Genomic DNA, 21233 nt, shown 5'->3' with positions numbered 1-21233 from the left:
AGCACAGATAGTATCTGCCCTTAGTGTACCCTCAGTCTGCATATGGTCTTCTGCCTTGTTTTCATGCTTCCCTAAAACATAATCTATACTATATACCAGACAATTGTCTTTAAATTAATGTGCCCTGAGTAAGTTTTCAAGGAGTTGCTATGTCAACATTTAGTATTTGCTCATAAGCGTTGTCTAATCTTGTGTTTCTTATCATGATTTTCTGAACTCAAACAGCCTGGTTTGGATCACCTCCTCCTTTATTGAATTTGTGTATACATTGTATACCGAAACTAAAGTACAGCTGTGTGCAGCATTTCAGTTAGTTGGTCTGATGCTACTTATATTTCAATTCTAATAATGAACCAAAAAATTGGTTACCCCATTGAGGAGAGAGTTTGCAGGAACATGCTAAATGACCCTGTTCCAAATTATTTCTGATGGTTAAATGAAGATGCGAACACTCAATATCTGTGCAGAAGATACATAGGTGGGCTTAAGGTGTCCTGTGTTGAAAATTGGAGAGAAGTACCAGGAAGAAGAGTAAGACTAAACCCCATGGCTTAGAAATAAAGAAAATGATACCCTGTGGATGGCCAGTTAAGAGCAACCCATAGGAAGCACAGTATGTAATACCTCAGGTTTAATTACAGGAAAATAGATTCTAACAGCAAGGAGGGTAGGCAGTTGCCAAACTTTGTACTGTTTAATGATTTTTTTTGTAAATATAAAGGCTTTGTGTGTTTTTTATTTTTGAACTAAAAGCTTAGAAGCTTTGTAGAAACCACAGGTTGGGCTATAATAATAAATACAACACAGCGTTAGGCTGTGGTCTACCTCATTCCCTTTAGAGTCTTTCATTCCCAGGTAATCTCCTCCTGCTTTCACAGGAGCAAATTCACAAGTGGCATGTGAAAGAGACCTGAAGACCCTCTGATGAAAGATTATAGAAACCCTACTGAAAGATGTAAGCAGGAAAAATTAGGCAAAAATTGGGTATAACAGTAATATATGCTGATTTTTGCATCATTAAAACAATGTAGATTTATAATTCAAGCACAACTGCTAGACTGCTGCAACACAGTCAGGGACTATAATCCTTGGTTCCTGATGAAGGGACATTCATTGTTGGCATTTGGAGAAGATGAAGCAGAATATCCAAACTCATCAGCTGCATGAACAAAATTATAATATACTTTGGGTCACATCATCATGGTATCAATTGTTATCATTATATAGGGTGAGTGTGAGAGCCAGAACTCTGAGGACTAGAAGACATTTTATTTACATGAGTATGAATTAGACAGTGAAGTATTAAATCAAAATTATCAAAAACTGTGGTTTGGAGAGTATGGACAAAAGGTAAACACAGAAGCTGATATTTACACATGGAACCTAAAGCTTCCACCAAATTCAGGGTCTTATTTTCTCATAATTCAAACAGATTGGGAAGATTTTGATCACACATTTAAAGATGAATCATCTGTACCTCCTGGAGGTTTATTCTGTGTTTGGATGAAGATAACACACACGTGTGTGTGTGTGTGTGTGTGTGTGTGTGTGTGTGTGTGTTTGTGTGTGTGTGTTTGTGTGTGTGTGTGTTTTAAAAGGACTTAAAGGCAAAAAAATTAGAATTAACATTCTGTTGAAAAATCTGTACATAAATTTGTTCCATTTTGTTTGCTTGTTTGTTTGCTTACATCTAGATCACTGTTCCCTGTCCTTGTCATTCAGACACACAGCCCCCCTTTCATTCTATTCTGAGAGAGCAAATTCCACTCCTGCCCTCACATATCACCCTATTCTCATACATTAAGTCTCTGCACCAGTAGACCTATCCTCTCCCATTGAGACCAGACCTAGCAGCACATTTATAGAAATAGAATCCACAAGTTGGCATCAGTTTAGGGATAGCTCCCAATCCAGTTGTTGGGGAAACTGCATGTAGAGTAAGCTGAACATCTGCTGCATGTGAGCAGCGGCCCTGGGTTCCAGTCATGCACGCTCTTTGGTTACTGGCTCAGTCTATGAGAGCTTCCAAGTTAGACTATTTTACTCGGTTGGTCTTCTTGTGGCATTCTTATGAATTCCCTGAAGGTCATTCAATCCCTCCCCAAACTCTTTCAAAAGTTTCCCAGTGCGATGTTCAATGTTTGGCTGAGGCTCTCTGCATCTGCTTTTGTCTGCTGCTGCTGGGTGGAGCCTCTCAAAAGGCAGTAATGCTAGGCTCCTGTCATGCCTGTCCTTTTAATCCTGGTTTACCTCACTCAGGAAAACATTTTCTAATTCCATTCATTTGTCTTCAAAATTCATGATGTCCTTGTATTTAATAGCTGGTTAGATGAAGATGACACAGATGATGTGTGTGTGTGTGTGTGTGTGTGTGTGTGTGTGTGTTTTAAATGCATTTTAAAAAATAGATTAATTTATATGAGTACACTGTAGCCATCTTTAGACATACCAGAAGAGGGCATGGAATCCTATTACAGATGGTTGTGAGCCATGTGGTTTCTGGGAATTGAGCTCAGGACCTCTGGAAGAGCAATCAGTATTTTTTTTAAATCTTTATTAACATGAGTATTTCTTATTTACATTTCGATTGTTATTCCCTTTCCAGATTTCAGGGCCAACATCCCCCTAACTCCTCCCACTCCCCTTCTATATTAGTGTTCCCCTCCCCATCCTCGCTCCATTACCACCCTCCTCCCAACAATCATGTTCACTAGGGGTTCAGTCTTGGCAGGGCCAAGGGCTTCCCCTTCCACTGGTGCTCTTACTAGGCTATTCATTGCTACCTATGAGGTCAGAGTCCAGGGTCAGTCCATGTATAGTCTTTGGGTAGTGGCTTAGTCCCTGGAAGCTCTGGTTGGTTGCCATTGTTGTTCATGTGGGGTCTCAAGCCCCTTCAAGCTCCTCTAGTCCTTTCTCTGATAACTTCAACAAGGGTCCCACTCTCCATTCAGTGGTTTGCTGCTGGCATTCTCCTACATATTTGCTGTATTCTGGCTGTGTCTCTCAGGAGAGATATACATCCATTTCCTGTCAGTCTGCACTTCTTTGCTTCATCCATCTTACCTAGTTTGGTGGCTGTATATGTATGGGCCACATGTGGGATAGGTGCTGAATGGGTGTTTCTTCTGCCTCTGTCCTAAATTTTGCCTCCCAATTTCCTTCCAAGGGTATTCTTGTTCCCCTTTTAAAGAAGGAGTGAAGCATTCGCATTTTGGTCATACCTCTTGAGTTTCATTTGTTCTGTGCATCTAAGGTAATTCAAGCATTTGGGCTAATAGCCACTTATCAATGAGTGCATACCATGTGTGTTTTTCTGTGAATGGGTTACCTCACCCAGGATGATATTTTCTAGTTCCATCCATTTGTCTATGAATTTCATAAAGTCATTGTTTTCGATAGCTGAGTAATATTCCATTGTGTAGATGTACCATATTTCCTGTATCCTCTGTTGAAGGGCATCTGGGTTCTTTCCAGGTTCTGACTATTATAAATAAGGCTGCTATGAACATAGTGGAGCACGTGTCTTTTTTATATGTTGGGGAATCTTTTGGGTATATGCCCAAGAGAGGTATAGCTGGGTCCTCAGGTAGTTCAATGTCCAATTTTCTGAGGAACCTCCAGACTAATTTCCAGAATGGTTGTACCAGTCTACAATCCCACCAACAATGGAGGAATGTTCTTCTTTCTCCACATCCCCGCCAGCATTTGCTGTCACCTGAGTTTTTGATCTTAGCCATTCTCACTGGTGTGAGGTGAAATCTCAGGGTTGTTTTGATTTGCATTTCCCTTATGACTAAAGATGCTGAACATCTATTTCTTTAGGTGTTTCTCAGCAATTCGGCATTCCTAAGGTGAGAATTCTTTGTTTAGCTCTGAACCCCGTTTTTCTTTTTTTTTATTCTGAAAATTATTTTTTGTTTTATTAAGTTCGCTTTTAGAGGGTGGACAGCTGAAAACAGTGCTTTATTTGAAAGCCATGAGAGTCTTGGAAGTGTGACAGACCTACATTGTCCTGCAGATGACCTTGAGTTTTATCAGAAGGTTGTAGGAGTGGAGCTCAGTTTTTCCTATGCTCTTAGTTGAAGAACAGTCCTGTTCTGATGGGGAAAATCATTCTCTTTGATTTAACAGTTTTGAAAGGGATATCTCAGGAATAGTGAGAGAAAACAGGGACCCACACATAATCAGCCAGATCATCCAAATCAACCCTAATAATTAAATAGGCGACAGACATCCTAACTGGAGCATCACCATATCCCTAAAGATAATTTTTAAAATATTTTTATAGGTGAGGAAGTAAATTTGCAAAATAGGACAGGGTAAAAGGTGAAATGAAGAGATGCACACACACGTTCTTATTTTACTTGCTAGCAAGGCCATTAACAATGAAGCCAAGAGTAGTGGCTTCTAGTTCTAAGAATATGCAGTATTATCCTGCAAACAAAAGAAATAGGGATTCTTAGAAAAATCACTGTTTCTAGGTCCAAGACAAGTAAAATACAAAAAGAATCTGAAGTGTATTTTAATTCCACAAAGTAATAAATAGTTTTGTGCAGTGTTATAAAATAACACACATGTCTGCATATGAAAGAAAAGGATAAAGATTACTGTATGTATCTCTTTAACACATGCTCTGTGTGTTTCTACAGTGTTCCCACTGCTATGATTACAGAAAGACATGAGACTCGTATTCCATCAAGCTTACATTTCACTAAGTAGGTAATAATTCTTATTTGACTGAAGTAGGGTACCTCAAACTGTCATCAGCAGAAATTGGAGCATTTGAGCTCATATAAATTAAGGCAATATCTCACTTCTCTTCTATCGACTTCACATCTAAAGAATCAGGAGTCTGGTAACCGTTCCATTAATAAGACTGATCCCAATCTTAGCCCTTCTGTCTAGCACAGCAAAGAATATTTTGTTTTGTGTTTTGTTTGTTTGTTTGGTTGATTGATTGGTTGGTTGGTTGGTTGGTTTGGTTTACCTTAGCTGATACTCGAGTCTATAACTTACCACTACAGACAAGGTAACTAATAAAAAACAACAGAAATGAATCCCTCATAGACTTGGTATACCAGGGAAGGCAGAGTTGCATTTCTGTAAATGCTGGGGACTGCGCAGATGCAAAAGGTATCTCTTGCAGGAGGACCTAATTGAGAACTGCCTGAGAGATGAAGGATTTCTGGTGCAGACACGGGTAGAGGGTATTAAAGGAGCTTGCAGCAACGTTTAGATGAGCTTGCTGCAGCGTTTCTCACCTGCTCCAGGAGTCTGTGTTGTGGACTCTGAGCCACCTCACCTCCAACCTCCAAAACCAGCTAGGATCGGGCTGCGCGTAGTCCAGGGCAAAGGCAACAACAACTTGGAGGGTGAGAGGTTAAAGATCAAAGGGTTCATATTTGGTATAAACTTCCCAATAATGTCCTTATAAGAAAGGGATGGGGAAACAATTAAAACTGAATCCACTCTCCTGAAAAGGTTTAATATCAGCAGTACCCATTTAAGAAAATCAGGCCCATCGTGTCCTGAATTTGTCCCAAAGTACCTGCCATTGTACTCCCATGCACTGAGGACCAAGTTGAACCCCATTTATCAATAGGGTTATTTGTCTCACTGCGGTCTAATTTCTTGAGATCTTTGTATATATTGGATATAAGCCCTCTATCTGTTGTAGGATTGATAAAGATCTTTTCCCAATCTGTTGGTTCTCGTTTTGTCCTAACAACAGTGTCCTTTTCCTTACAGAAGCTTTGCAGTTTTATGAGATCCCATTTGTCGATTCTTAATCTTAGAGCATAAGCCACTGGTGTCATGTTCAGGAAATTTTCTCCAGTGACCATGTGTTTGAGATGCTTCCCCAATTTTTCTTCTATTAGTTTGAGTGTATGTGGTTTGATGTGGAGGTCCTTGATCCACTTGGAATTAAGCTTTTTACAGGGTGAGAAGCATGAATCAATATGCATTCTTCTACATACTGACCTCGAGTTGAACCAGCACGATTTGCTGAAAATGCTATCTTTTTTTTCCATTGGATAGTTTTGGCTCCTTTGTCAAAAATCAAGTGACCATATGTGTGTGGGTTCTTTTCTGGATCTTCAATTCTATTCCACTGTCTATCTGTCTGTCTCTGTACCAATACCATGTAGTTTTTATCACTATTTCTCTGTAATACTGCTTGAGTTTAGGGATAGTGATTCCCCCCAGAAGTCCTTTCATTGTTGAGGATAGTTTTAGCTATCCTGGGTTTTTTGTTATTACAGATGAATTTGGAAATTGTTCTGTCTAACTCTCTGAAGAATTGGATTGGTATTTTGATGGGGATTGCATTGAATTTGTAGATCGCTTTTGGTAAAATGGCCATTTTTACTATATTAATTCTGCAAATCCATGAGCATGGGAGATCTTTCCATCTTCTGAGATCATCTTCAATTTCTTTCTTCATAGGCTTGACGTTCTTATCATACAGATTTTTATTTGCCCAATGAATGTCACACCGAATTATTTTATATTATTTGAGACTATTATGAAGGGTGTCGTTTCCCTAATTTCTATCTCGGCTTGTTTCTCTTTTGTGTAGAGGAAGGCTACTGATTTATTGAGTTAATTTATATCCTGCCAATTTGCTGAAGGTGTTTATCAGGTTTAGTAGTTCTCTGTTTGAACTTTTGGGATCACTTAAATGTACTATCATATATATCATCTGCAAATAATGATATTATGACTCCTTTTCTAAACTGTATCCCCTTGATCTCCTGTTTTTGTCTGATTGCTCTGGCTAGAACTTCAAGAACTATATTGAGTATGTAGGTAGAGAGTGGACAGCCTTGACTAGTCCCTGATTATAGTGCGATTGCTTCAAGTTTCTCTCCATTCAGTTTAATGTTAGCTACTGGTTTGCTGTATATGGCTTTTACTATATTTAGGTATGGACCTATTCTTTTCAGGACTTTTTTCATGAAGGGATGTTGAATTTTGTCAAATGCTTTCTCAGCATCTAATGAAATGATCATGTGGTTTTGTTCTTTCAGTTTGGTTATATAATGAATTATGTTGATGGTTTTCCGTATATTAAACCATTCCTGCATGCCTGGGATCAAGCCTACTTGATCATGATGGATCTTTGTTTTGATGTGCCTTTGGATTCAGTTTGTCAGAATTTTATTGTGTATTTTTGCGTCCATATTCATAAGGGAAATTGATCTGAAGTTCTCTTTCTTTGTTGGGCCTTTTTGTGGTTTAGGTATGAGAGTGATTGTGGTTTCATAGAAGGAATTAAGTAGCATTCCATCTGTTTTAATTTTGTGGAATAGTTTGGATAATATTGGTATGAGGTCTTCTATGAAGGTCTGATAGAATTCTGCAGTAAACCCATCTGGACCTGGACTCTTTTTGGTTGGGAGACCTTTAATGACTGCTTCTATTTCGTTAGGAGTTATGGGGTTGTTTAAATGGTTTCTCTGTTCCTTATTTAAATTTGGTACCTGGTATCTGTCTAGGAAATTGTCCATTTCCTGCAGATTTTCAAGTTTTGTTGAATATAAGCTTTTGTTCTAGGATCTGATGACTTTTTGAATTTCCTCTGTATTTATGTCTCCCTTTCCATTTCTGATTTTGTTAATTTGTACATACTCTCTCTGTCCTCTCGTTAGTCTGGGTTTATTTATCTTGTTGAGTTTCTCAAAGAACCAACTTTTGGTTCTATTGATTCTTTGTATGGTCCTTTTTGTTTCTACATGGTTGATTTCAGCTCTGAGATTGACTATTTCCTGCCTTCTACTCTTCCTGGGTGTTTTTTGTTCTAGAGCTTTTGGCTGTGCTTTCAAGCTGCTGACATATGCTCTCTCCTGTTTCTTTCTGCAGGCACTCAGAGCTATGAGTTTTCCTCTTAACACAGCTTTCATTGTGTCCCATAATTTTGGGAATGCTGTATCTTCATTTTCATTAAATCTAAGAAGTCTTTCATTTCTTTCTTTTCTTGTTCCTTGACCAGGTTATCATTGAGTAGAGCATTGTTCAACATCCATATATATGAGGGGTTCTTCCCTTATTGTTTTTGAAGACCAGCTTTAGCCCGTGGTGGTCTGATAGGACACATGGGATTATGTCTATCTTTCTGGATCTGTTGAGGCCTGTTTTTTGACCAATTATATGGTCAATTTTGGAGAAAGTACCATGAGGTGGTGAGAAGAATGTATGTCCTTTTGCTTTAGGATAGAATGTTCTATAAATATCTATTAAGTCCATTTGGTTCATGATTTCTCTTAGTCTGTCTATGTCTCTGTTTAATTTCTGTTTCCATGCTCTGTCCATTGATGAGAGTGGGGTGTTGAAATCTCCTACTATTATTGTGTGAGGTGCAATGTGTGCTTTGACCTTTAGTAAGGTTACTTTTATTTATGTAGGTGCCCTTGCATTTGGAGCATAGATATTTCGGATTGAGAGTTCATCTCAGTGGACTTTCCATTGATGATTATGAAGAGTCCTTCCTTATCTTTTTTGATGACTTTTTGTTGAACATCGATTTTATTCATTATTAAAATGGCTACTAGAGATTGCTTCTTCAGACCGTTTGTTGGAAATTTACTTTCTAGCCTTTCATTTTGAGGTAGTTTCTGTCTTTGTCTCTGAGGTGTGTTTCCTGTAGGCAGCAGAATTCAGTGCCCTCATTGCATAACCAGTTTGTTAATCTATGTCTTTTTATTGGGGACTTGAGACCATTGATGTTGAGAGATATTAAGAAATAGTGATTATAGCTTCCTGTTATATTCATATTTGGATGTGAGATTATGTTTTTGTGTTTTTCTTCTTTTTGTTTTGTTGAAAATACGATTACTTTCTTGCTTTTTCTAGGGTGTAGTTTGCCTCCTTATGTTGGGCTTTACTATTTATTATCCTTTGTAGTGCTGGATTTGTAGAAAGATATTGTGTAAATTTGGTTTTGTCATGGAATATCTTGGTTTCTCCATCTATGTTAATTGAGAGTTTTGTAGGATACAGTATTCTAGGCTGGCATTTGTGTTCCCTTAGGGACAGTATGACATCTGTCCTGGATGTTCGGGCTTTCATAGTCTCTGGTGCGAAGTCTGGTGTGATTCTGATAGGTCTGCCTTTATATGTTACTTGAAATTTTTCCCTTACTGCTTTTAATATTCTTTCTTTGTTTTGCACATTTGATGTTTTGACTATTATGTTAAATGAGGAGTTCCTTTTCTGGTCCAATCTATTTGGACTTCTGTAGGCTTTTTGTATGTTTATCGGTATCTCATTCTTTAGGTTAGGGAAGTTATGGTTTTGTTGAAGATATTTACTGGTACTCTGAGCTGGGAGTCTTCACTCTCTTCTGTACCTGTTATCCTTAGGTTTGATCTTCTCATTGAATCTTGGATTTCCTGTATGTTTTGGACCAGTAGCTTTTTCCGTTTTACGTTATCTTTGACCATTGTGTCAATGATTTCTATGGAATCTTCTGCTCCTGAGATTCTCTCTTCTATCTCTTGTATTCTGTTGGTGATGCTTGTATCTATGGCTCCTTGTCTCTTCCTTTCGTTTTCGATATCCAGGGTTGTTTCTCTGTGTTCTTTCTTCATTGAATCTATTTCCATTTTTAACTCCTTCAACTGTTTGATTGTGTTTTCCTGGAATTCTTTCAGGGATTTTTGTGATTCCTCTCTACAGGCTTCTACTTGTTTATTTATGTTTTCCTGCGTTTCTCTAAGGAAGATCGTCGTGTCTTTCTGGAAGTCCTCCAACATCATGATCAAATATGATTTTAAATCTAGATCTTGCTTTTCTGGTGTGTTTGGACATTCAGTGTTTTTTGTTTTTTTTTTTTTTTTTTTTTTTTTTTTGTGGGAGAATTGGGCTCTGGTGATGCCATGTAGGCTTGGTTTCTGATGCTTGGGTTCCTGCGGTTGCCTCTTACCATCAGATTATCTCTGGTGTTACATTGTTCTGCTATTTCTGACAGTGGCTAGACTCTCCTATAGGCCTGTGTGTCAGGAGTGCTGTAGACCTGTTTTCCTGTTTTGTTTAAGCCACTTATGGGAACAGAGTGTTCTGCTTTCAGGCATGTAGTCTTTCCTGTCTATGGTCTTCAGCTGTTCCTGTGGGCCTGTGTCCTGAGTTCACCAGGCAGGTCACTTGGAGCAGAGAAGTTGTTCTTACCTGTGGTCAATCGGCTCAAGTTTGCTCGTCAGGTGTTGCTTTTGAGCTCTCCGTGAGGGTGGCAACCAGGAGGGCCTGCGGTGCCTTTTCCGGGGACCCCAGTGCACCAGGCTCCCAGGTGTCATTAGGTGTTTTCCTCTGGAGTCAGAAATGTGGGCAGAGTGTAGTCTCTTCTTGCTTCCCAGGCATGTTTTCCTCTCTGAAGGTTTAGCTCTCTTTCCCATGGGATGTGGGTGCAGAGAACTGTTGATCCTTTCCCTTCAGGTGCAGGTGTTGTCTGGAGGGCAGGGGACCTGCAGCTCCAGTGACCCTATCTTCCGGTTCCCATAGGCCATATATAGTTTCCTCTTGGGCCAGGAATGTGGGCAGGGCTGGGCAGTATTGGTGGTCTCTGCCGCTCTGCAGTCTCAGGAGTGCCCACCTGTCCAGGCGGTGAGCTCTCTCTTCCACGGGGTTTGGGACCAGTGAGCTGCGAGCGTGGGATCAGTGAGAATGGAAATCCAGCTAAAAACCGGAAGTTTCTGGTCTCTGAGGAATTTTGCCTCTGTGTGACCTGAGACCACCTGTCAGGTCGCTTGGAGCAGAATAGTTGGTCTTACCTGTGGTCCCGTGGCTCAAGTTTGTTCCTGGGGTGTTGCTTTTGAGCTCTCCATGAGGGCGGCAACCAGGAGGGTCTGCAGGAAATATTTTCTTAACAGAACTCCAATGGCTTTTGCTATAAGATCAGGAATCAACAAATGGGACCTCATAAAATTGTAAAACTTCTATAAGGCAAAGGATACTATCAATAGAACATCATTGCAACCAACATATATGGAAAATATCCTAAAAATGGTACATCTAATAGAGGGAAAATATTAAATATATACAGTGAAATCAAAAAGATAGACCAAAAGAATCAAATAACCTCTACGAGTGGATTGAATTCCTGGTAGCTAGGGTGAGGGTCTTAAATCCCACACCCACAGTGACATTCCTACTCTAACAAGGCCACACCTCCACATAGTGTCACTCCCTGGACCAAGTGTATTCAAACCATGACAATTGGATATGTTCTCTTTATATGTTCTTTCTCACATTCATTGGGTATTTAAGCTAATCTCCTCCCCAATGGGTCCTGGAAACATTTGGCGCCCTGGTATCTGGCTATTTCTAGTGACTATTCACCAGTTCCACTTCCTCCACTGCTACCAACCTCATTTCAAATTCCTGAACCTCTTTACTTCTCCAAGATATCCTACTGTATCTGAACTGCCCCACCTTTTCCTTCCCCTCCTCTCTCCCTCCCAGTACCTTCTCTCCCTCAACTTCCTGAGATTATCTTCTTCTCCCTTCTGAGTAGGACTGTAGTATCTGCACTTTAGTGTGTTCTTCCTTCTTTTGGGTTCCATATGGCCTGTGCGTTGTACACTTTCAATTTCCTGATAAATCAAATTGTCTTGTGGTAAACCAATGTCAATGGCATCTAAGTTTGCTGACACTGAAAATTGCCAGTCTCTGAGGATGAACAGTTAACTAAATTCTTATTATGTATGCAGCAATTGTGCCTACAATGATGCTGGTATCATAACCTGTGCATTAAATCCAGCATAGACATTCTTGCATGGGTATAAATGGAGAAATTTTAGAATGGGAGGTTTAAAAGAATAAGGTTCAGCCTATGCTATTGGATCATTATTGAGATAAGGAGGAAGAAATTTCTCCCCTGCACCATGCTGCTGAGGACTGGGTAAAAATGGGGATAGGATACTTCTGGTCAGGGGATCTAGAAACTTGTGTCTTTAATACTAAGGACTGCTGAACTAGGTCAGGTACTATAGGTACTGAGACACAAGTACCTCAGAAGTAAGCCAGGCGCTGCAGTGTCTGCTCTACTAAGCGTGTTTCTTACTGTTCTTGAAGGTACATAACCAAAAACACCAGCAAATGATACCATAGCATGATGGGGTCTCAATCTAAGTATGGTCCATTTAGGGAAAATGACTGTTGTGAAGTAAATTAATGAGAATTATGCCATTTGTATATACATAATTATTAAAATATTGTTTAAATATTTCACTGCTTGTATAACATTATTTCTAATTTTGACTAAATATACATGAAGATTAATATCAATTCATTGTGACATCATCACAAACACTTCCACAGAGCATCAGCTGTATTACATGGTCACATTTCCTTTTCCCTATGAACAGTCAGGGAATAGATCATTGGTGATCTGTCAGAGACATGTTGGGAATGTTACTGAAGCTGCCACTCCTTGCTTCTTCCCATACCTTCCGCCCTTCAAGGCACATATGTGAGGCCTGGTTTCTCAACCTGCCTGTCAACCAGGAAGCATGAGCTGCCCCAGAGTCAAATCTGCCTGCCTCACTAAAATCTTACAGGATCTGTGCAGCAGAAAATATCCCCCTCTCTTTTAAAATAAATAATTGACATGGATTACTCTTTCTGGAACATTCTTTACATTATTAGTTCCCTCTCATTCTTAACAACCATCCTAACTATTGTACAAAATGATTTGTCTCAACAGACTGATTAAACACATAATACTTGTACTGTCTCACAGTAACAGTCCTTTGGGGAAGAGGCCTAATTTTCTTTAACCTCTAATTTCTATTTTAAAAGAATTTTATTATCTTCTCTGAGGTTTGTGTCCCTCATATTTGTTACCAATTGTGGGGTCCCTGCAGTATCATGGCTAGAAAAGATACTAACAATATGTAGCAAGAAGGAAAATCCAGTAAGGATGAAGTAATTACCTGATGGTATTTGCAGTGCCTAAAGTCTGATATCAGTGCAGTATATTTTAGACATATTTAAGCACAGTATAACATTTGAAAAAAAACTTTTATCTCAATTTCATGTGCATAATGAACTTAAGGCATAATAACATTGAAACTCTTTTGCAAAGTACATGTGACTTCTCATTTAAAGGTGGATTCAACTGACTGAGAAAGGAAACTAAAGATTAAGGTATATGAAGGGGATTCTGGGAAACCTAGCTGAGGCCTTATAGATAGAAAAGTTTATCATGTTAGTAAGCACATCGATTCCCAGTTTTATGAATGAAAACCAAGTATACATTTCCTCCTCTCAGGAGACAGATGTATGTGACTAACTCTCCTAGTTTCTCCAGTGCTTATCTGAGAGCACTTGTGCCCTCTGTAACTAGAAGAGTGTTGTTATTTTTGCAGTCATGAGAAGCTGTCCTGGTATTTTCCTCTATTTGTATTGCCACACAAACCCAGGCCTTTGCATATTATTCCCCAGGGAGGAACCACCCCTGCCAGTGTTAGATTAAAAGGTTGGTTGTCATCTAACTGGGAGTGAAAGGTGTCCCCAGGCTTCCTCATCAAAATGAAGTGGCTGTTAGTCTGTTGGTGTTGTTCTTCTGGATTTCTGGTGAGGACAGAGGGAAGTGAGAGAGGAGAATGGGGAGGGAACACAAGTCCTGGGTCATACTGCTCACATTATGTGTTGTGTCATATATGAGTAGACAGTTATTATCCTCCAGGATTGGGCCTGTTGGGTGTGTAACTGTGAGCGGGAGGTCCCAGATGAGAAAGAACCTGTGCTATGATGAAGATCATGACATGGATGAACTGGGACAGTCTAAGTTATGTATAGAAGTACCTGGTGCTTCCTTTTCACTTGTTGTGTTATGACTAGAATTTTAATATATTAAAAATTTTGTATGTAAATATAAACATATCAGTTGAAATAAATAACAAAAAATCACAAGATTGTTCATGAAGTTTGTGTGTAACTCAGTACTTTTCTCTCATTATTTCAGCTTCCAGAGGTGATGTTGTTATGACACAAACTCCAGTCTCCCTGTCTGTCAATCTTGGAGGTCAAGCCTCTTTCTCTTGCCGGTCTAGTCAGAACCTTGTACACAGTGATGGAAACACCTATTTGAATTGGTACCTGCAGAAGCCAGGCCAGACTCCACAGACCCACATCTATAAAGTTTCCAACCGATTTTCTGTGGTCCCAGATAGGTTCAGTGGCAGCGGATCAGGGTCAGATTTCACACTCAAGATCAGCAGAGTAGAGCCTGAGGATTTGGGAGTTTATTACTGCTTCCAACGTACACATTATCCTCCCACAGTGATGCAGACCCTAACAAAAATGTCCTTGCTTGGGGCATCACAGCTGTCAAATAAGTTACTCATCTGTTTGAGAGTGAGGTATTGAAGAGCTGAAGATTATGGGTGCAGCTAAGGGCATGTACATGTTGGCTACAGCTCAGTGGTCATGGATTTTTGGCTTTTGGGACCTTTACTACAAGGAAGATATCTGTATTTGACATTATGAACCTGTTATTTCTAGAGCATCATTATTCACCATTGAATTAGAAAATAATGTGTTTCTGTGGTATTCTTCTTTACATTTTTTTTTTTTTTGGAGCTGAGGACCGAACCCAGGGCCTCGTGCTTGCTAGGCAAGCACTCTACCACTGAGCTAAATCCCCAAATATTCTTCTATACATTCTTACCTTTGTTTACTCTTCAATATCCTTTCCTTTCCTATTCCCTGCCATATCCTTGTGGAAACTTATCGGCCACTAGTATTCTCACTGTCTACTTTTACAATACACATACATATACATACATTCTACAGTTAGGGTCTGAAAATCTAAAACAACCAAAGCAGAAGACAAGTCCACACAAAGCATGATATTTACTTGAATTAGGCAGCAAAACCTGACCTGTCAGTGACAGAAGCATAGACTCAGGAGTAGCATTTGTTCCCAAACATACATCTTAGCAATTATTTCCACAGTAAATAGAAAGACCCACAAGCATCTGTGCCAAGATCTTATTACAATTTTTTTGTCATTCAGAATCATTTATTCTTTTGTGATTAGGCAGAGACATTCATTATGTTTTGGCACACAAGTAAGAATAAGGATCAAGTAGGTCTGCAATTTTAGAAAGTTCCCAGCTTCCTTACAGCCTGGGAACTTGAATGTAATTTTACTTTATGATCAAATGGTCTGAAAACAAAGTGGCAGTACTTAATGCCTCACTTGATCCCTACCACTACCTCTTACTCTCTTTAAGGCCTATTCCCAATTAATCTATCATCATATCTTTCTAACTTCTAACCATTACAGACTTCAGATAAGTCATTCAAATTTCAGCATTTAAAGTTAAGATCCACTTATAAAAGTGAACAAATCACATTGATCTTTGTCATTCGGTATACATTTTTTATAGTTCCAGATATTTTCTTTTTTTTTTTATTATAACTTTCTTTTTATTAACTTGAGTATTTCTTATATACATTTCGAGTGTTATTCCCTTTCCCGGTATCCGGGCAAACATCCCCCTCCCCCCTCCCCTTCCTTATGGGTGTTCCCCTCCCAACCCTCCCCCCATTGCCGCCCTCCCCTCACCAGTCTAGTTCACTGGGGGTTCAGTCTTAGCAGGACCCAGGGCTTCCCCTTCCACTGGTGCTCTTACTAGGATATTCATTGCTACATATGGGGTCAGAGTCCAGAGTCAGTCCATGTATAGTCTTTAGGTAGTGGCTTAGTCCCTGGAAGCTCTGGTTGCTTGACATTGTTGTACTTTTGGGGTCTCGAGCCCCTTCAAGTTCTTCCAGTTCTTTCTCTGATTCCTTCAACGGGGGTCCTATTCTCAGTTCAGTGGTATGCTGCTGGTATTCGCCTCTGTATTTGCTGTATTCTGGCTGTGTCTCTCAGGAGCGATCTACATCCGGCTCCTGTCGGTCTGCACTTCTTTGCTTCATCCATCTTGTCTAATTGGGTGGCTGTATATGTATGGGCCACATGTGGGGCAGGCTCTGAATGAGTGTTCCATAAGTCTCTGTTTTAATCTTTGCCTCTCTCTTCCCTGCCAAGGGTATTCTTGTTCCCCTTTTAATTTCCTCATTTCAGTTTTCTTTGTAGCTGAGTCAAATTCCACTTGGATGTGTATCACTTTTTTCTTTCTTTTGTTTTTTTTTTGCATTTTTATTGGATATTTTATATATTTACATTTCAAACGTTATCACCTTTCCCGGATTCCCCCTCTCTCATCCCTTCTCCCCATTTCTATGAGTATGCTCCCTCTCCCAATCACCCAGTCCCAATTCATAAGCCTGGCATTCCTCTACACTGGAGAAACAAGGCTTAACAGGACCAAGGGCTTCTCCTCATATTGATCCCAGACAATTTCATCCTCTGCTTCATATACAGCTGGAGTCATAGGTTGCTCCATGTATACTCTTTGGTTGGTGGTTTTGTCCCTGGTAGCTCTGGGGTGTCTGGTTGGTTGATACTTTTGTTCTCCCGTGGTATTACAAATCCCCTCAGTTACCTCAGTTCTTTTTGTACCTCCTCCATTGGGAACCCTGTTCTTATTCCAAAGCTCAAAATACCCAAGTACAAGTAACCGGCATCATGATGTTCAAGAAGAAGAAAGACCAAAATTGGCTTCATTGCTTCTTAGAAGAGGGAACAAAACACTCACAGGAGGAACTATGGAGACAAAGTGTGGAGCACTGTGGATTTTTCTGTGTGTAGGAATAACAGAGATGCCTGCTCTGGCCTGTGGTGCTCCCATCACTCTGTCCGACCAATAGAGCTCTTGCTTGAGTCACAGGTTGTTTACCACCTTACACTCTTATTCTTTCAGTTTCTCCTTCTGATTATGCTTTGTGCTTAAGGAATCTTCTATTTTCTTTTTTTTTAAACACGGTGTATAAATCTTTGGGAACCACAGGGTGCATGCTAAGAACTGAATCTAGGTCTTCAAGCCATCTCTCTAGCCTTTGTTATCATTTCACTCATGATTTCAAATGTTCTGCACCCATTTTCTTTTTAATGTAAAGGCTCTTGTTAATTTATAGTGTAACATATGAGAAAACTCTAAATATGTATCTTTCCCTTGAAGTCCCCTTAATGTCCTCTTGGCCCAGTGTCTCCATCTATGAAATTGTGACTAGTTAAGGCTGTTATCTATTCCTGACTTATAGAGACTATGCAGGTGTCAGTGCTGAATCACATGTGTGTCTGTAGGTGGCAGAAAAGAGACACACTATGTCTGCCCAGTATTTGGACATGTGAACATTAGAACAGTTAATTTTCATTTTATTTCCTTAAGAAAGAGGGAGGGCGAGAGGGAGAGAGAGAGAGAGAGAGAGAGAGAGAGAGAGAGAGAGAGAGAGAGAGAGAGAGAACCTAAGAAGACAAGACTACTGATAGGAAGGCCCAGACTGTCTTCCAGGATGAAGAACTAGAAACTGGAAGAACCCAAATAAGCTCAAGGTCCCTGGACAGGTGTCACAGACAGCCAGTGCAAGGTTTCTCTCAGATGGGCAGGGCAAGTAGCAACCTAAAAATGACCACCAGACTGGAGTCATTGGTCCTAGACAGGGAGCTTTCCTGAATTGACCACCACTCCAGGACCAGCCAAGTCTAGACGATAGACCATGAGTGAAACAAATGCTGCCTGGAGCCATAACGCATGATCAGGGTACAGCACTCCTGAGACCAACTTTTAGATGTTTTCCTGAAACTCAGAATCCACAAGACCTTCTAAGAAGAACAAGTGACATGTTGATAAATGGGAGAGAAGAAGAAATAGAAGAATGTGGTCAGAAAGAAGAGAGGCAGTACTAGAGATTAGAGGGTTACAAGAAACAGCCTGATATGAGTGGCTGGTAATTACACTTGGGACCATGGTGAAGTACTGGCCTGAGGTGCCATGAGAGCGCCATTACTGGGTCCACAGCCCTGTAGAAGCAGGTCTCTGTTGTCACCAAATGCCAGGCAAATATCCATGGTCTGAGCTCCTACCCAGGGAACATGTTGATATCTGATGGCTGGGCAGAACTGGGTCAAACCCTCCTTTGGGCATGGTGGGAGAACTGACCCTGAAGGAATGAGAGCAGGTGAGTTGATGCTGGCCTTAGCCACATGCAGTACTAAGAAGAGCCTGGGACCACACATTGTAGCAGATTTGGGTGTGCTGGCCCAGAGGATACAAACATCCTAGTAGAACTTGAACTTGCACTTGTCACCATGCATGGGACATCTTCTTTATCTCTCTCCTCCTATGGCAGGCAGGAGGATGGCCTTGGAGTCATAAGATCATGAGATCTGAGCCTGACCCTCACCAGCTGCATCACTAAGGCCAGAGGGCCCTGCTTCATGCCTGGACAGCACAGTACATCTGACCTTGGTGGCAGGAGACAGACAAGCTTAACGTGAGGACCTTATTGTGGAAAAGCTGGTCCTGCCATTTCTCTGCCATGAGGTGACACAGGCAAATAAAAATACCCCCTCACATCTCTTGTCACATTCTGCAGGCAGGATATCTGGCCCCAAGATCAAGCCTTTGGAGATAGAGAACTTTGGAGATTGAACCATGATCCCTGATTATTTTAAAGGTTAAGTAAAGTCATGACTGACTAAAATCTTATTGGCTGTTTTCAAAATTAGTTCCACAGGAATATATGAAGAAAAAGGAAGGGGATTGTGAATGTCAACTACTTCTTCTAAGGCCTAAGCATGTCAATATATTGATGAGAGGGAAGGTTCAAAACTTATTTAGAGAAGACAGGGCCTAAAGAGATAGGATATAAGGGTCAACAGTAAATAGTTCATTCCAGGACATATTAGGTCATTCTTAGGGTAAAGTTAAGTTAAGTAAGTAAAGTTAAGTAAGTTAAAATATACCATGCACTTATAAGTATAAATTACATACATTATTTGTTGTCCTATGTAAGGGTTTATGTAAAAGAAGCAAATACTATGAGTAAATGGAAAAGTATTACTTGTTTCTTTGTGCTCTTTACAGAAAAGTTGAATAGGCAGGACTATACTGTAAAACTAAAACAGATTAGAGGAAAAAAGTCAACTTTTAAACATTATGAGCATAATAAATTAATAGGTGATAAAATACAAAGGTTATATATCTCTGAAAAGCTTGCTTTGGATTCTAATTGTCTTTTACTTAGAAACCAAATGCACAGATTACATGTTCCTGGCTAGATATAATCATTTGGCTTGATAAACAATACTTAAATCATTTTGGCTTGCAATGTGTAGATATGCTCCACTAGACATAGTCATTTGGATTATAATACTATACTGCTTAGATATGGGAAATTGTTAATCACTGGCTACAAGGAGATAAGGAAAATTGAAAACAAATTTTAGTTGAGATTCTTGAAAACTGTATAAGGAAATTCTGAAACTGTATGCATTTGAATGTTCTGAAAATCAATACATATAAAGACGTCTCAAGCTATTTGGGACACTTGCTTGAACAAGTGATTTTAGTCCTTTATTGCTGACTCCACCTATCTGTTCATTGTGGGTTATTGAACTTATCAGATAAGGACTCAGCAATATTTTTCCATAAAGAACTTAAGGGTCTCGTATTGTCCAGATAGACAGTATAAGCATGTTATTTTCCCATTGACCACCACATATTTTTATACTATTGCCACCACTGACATAGAAGACACTTTATGTGCTTTTTTTCAACTATGAGAAGCCTGCATGACTCTTCCCTCCAGGTATACTGTAGCATATTGCTTCCTAGGGAGGACCACCTTCTTTACTGATAGTCTGATATAAAGTTTCAGTTGTCACCTTGCAATTACTGTTCTATCTCCTCAGGCTGCTTCCTCACTCACCATTCTCCTGAGGCAGATGCAATGTCATCGGTATTATAGTCACTGAAACATATAAATGGTAGACCAATAAGCTGTACCCAAGGTGCACATGACTTCAGCTGCAACCCATAATCTGGAGTTCTTCAGAACTTCTCTGTCTCATAGATAAGAGCTTGCAGCTGGGCTAACTCAGGTAAGCACATGTTTATCATAGGATCACTGTGGAAGGAACAAGTGTACTTTGAAGCATTAATAAACTACTAAAAGCTCAGTCTCTATTCTGCTGGTATTGAGGGTGAAATCTGTGCATGGAACACTGTTACTGAAATGTCTAGGAGTCCAGAAAATCAGTTGCAAATCTTGTCGATTAGCAGCTATGGAGACTGGCCAGGCTTCTGTAGGTAGCAATGAAATATGTTTCAACTACTTTATATGAGGCTCTAACTAGACTTGCAAGAAGACATAAAAGCTTAATCTTGAAGGCTGATGGGCAGGGTTATCACAGTTAAAGTTAATCTAAATTAGTGTCAGATAAACTTACTCCATGAACAATCTTTGTGGTTTCTTTTTGATAATTATTTCAAATGAGATTTTATTTTACATAGAATTTATTGCACACCCAATTTCTCTCTCTTCACACAAAATGGTGAAATGAAAGCCCTAAAGGTCTTCTAGACATAACTAACATTGCTCATTAATTCTATCTGTTCCATAATCTTCATTAAAAACATGTTATTTCCCACCTGCATCCTCCATCTCACAGCTATGACAAGAATCATTATCTCATAGAATAAGACCAATCTACTCATATATAAACAGTATGCATCTAAGTGAAATTAGGAATAAATTATTTTACATGTATGGGTATTCAACCTGCATTTGTACCACATAAGTACTTAGTGCCTCTGGAGGTTAGAAGAAGGTATCATATCTCTACTTAAATTGCACATTTTTATACAAGGTACCATGTTGGTACTAGGAACTGAACCATGGTTCTGTAAAAGAATATGTACTTCTCTTAACCATGGAGCCATTTTTCTCTCCTCCTATGTGAAAATTTTACCAGGATAGAAAAATATTATTTTAAGTTTTGGAATAGGCCACCAGCATCTAACAAAGGTGTTTAGAACCAAGAATATGCTGTAGTAATCTGCAATTGTTGTATCTCTTTTTGTTCTTTGAGAATCTTTGTATTCTCTGAAAATCAATTTACTGAAGTGCAGCTGACATAAGCAGGCCGTTCTTATACAGCATGTACAGTGCTATGGGTTTTAACATCACTGTACATATTTATGATGCCATTACTACAGTCAATGCTGGATCCAGATCTTAGTTCCTGAAGGTTTCTTATACTCATCTTCACTCTGTTGGTCCCATACTTAGTCCTTCTAACTAAAGAACAACACTTCTTTCAATTTAATCATAACATT

General features: G+C 39.6%; 1 long non-coding RNA gene and 1 other non-coding gene across 2 annotated transcripts in view; both read left to right on the top strand.

Moving 5' to 3' along the window:
* Positions 1-21233, top strand: part of LOC148006284 (uncharacterized) — a 392633-nt gene that overhangs the window by 234179 nt on the left and 137221 nt on the right. The window contains exon 3 of the long non-coding RNA XR_015686659.1: positions 3254-3568. This is a non-coding gene — a long non-coding RNA (uncharacterized LOC148006284). The remainder of the gene's footprint in view (positions 1-3253; positions 3569-21233) is intronic.
* Positions 17143-17269, top strand: LOC120102717 (small nucleolar RNA SNORA17). Its single transcript, XR_015687397.1, has one exon. It is a non-coding gene; the product is annotated as a small nucleolar RNA SNORA17 (small nucleolar RNA).

This window comes from Rattus norvegicus, chromosome 4 (genome assembly GCF_021556685.1).
Source record: "Rattus norvegicus strain SHRSP/BbbUtx chromosome 4, alternate assembly SHRSP_T2T, whole genome shotgun sequence".
In the NCBI taxonomy this organism is placed as follows: domain Eukaryota; kingdom Metazoa; phylum Chordata; class Mammalia; order Rodentia; family Muridae; genus Rattus; species Rattus norvegicus.
This window is presented reverse-complemented; position numbering and strand designations above follow the sequence as displayed.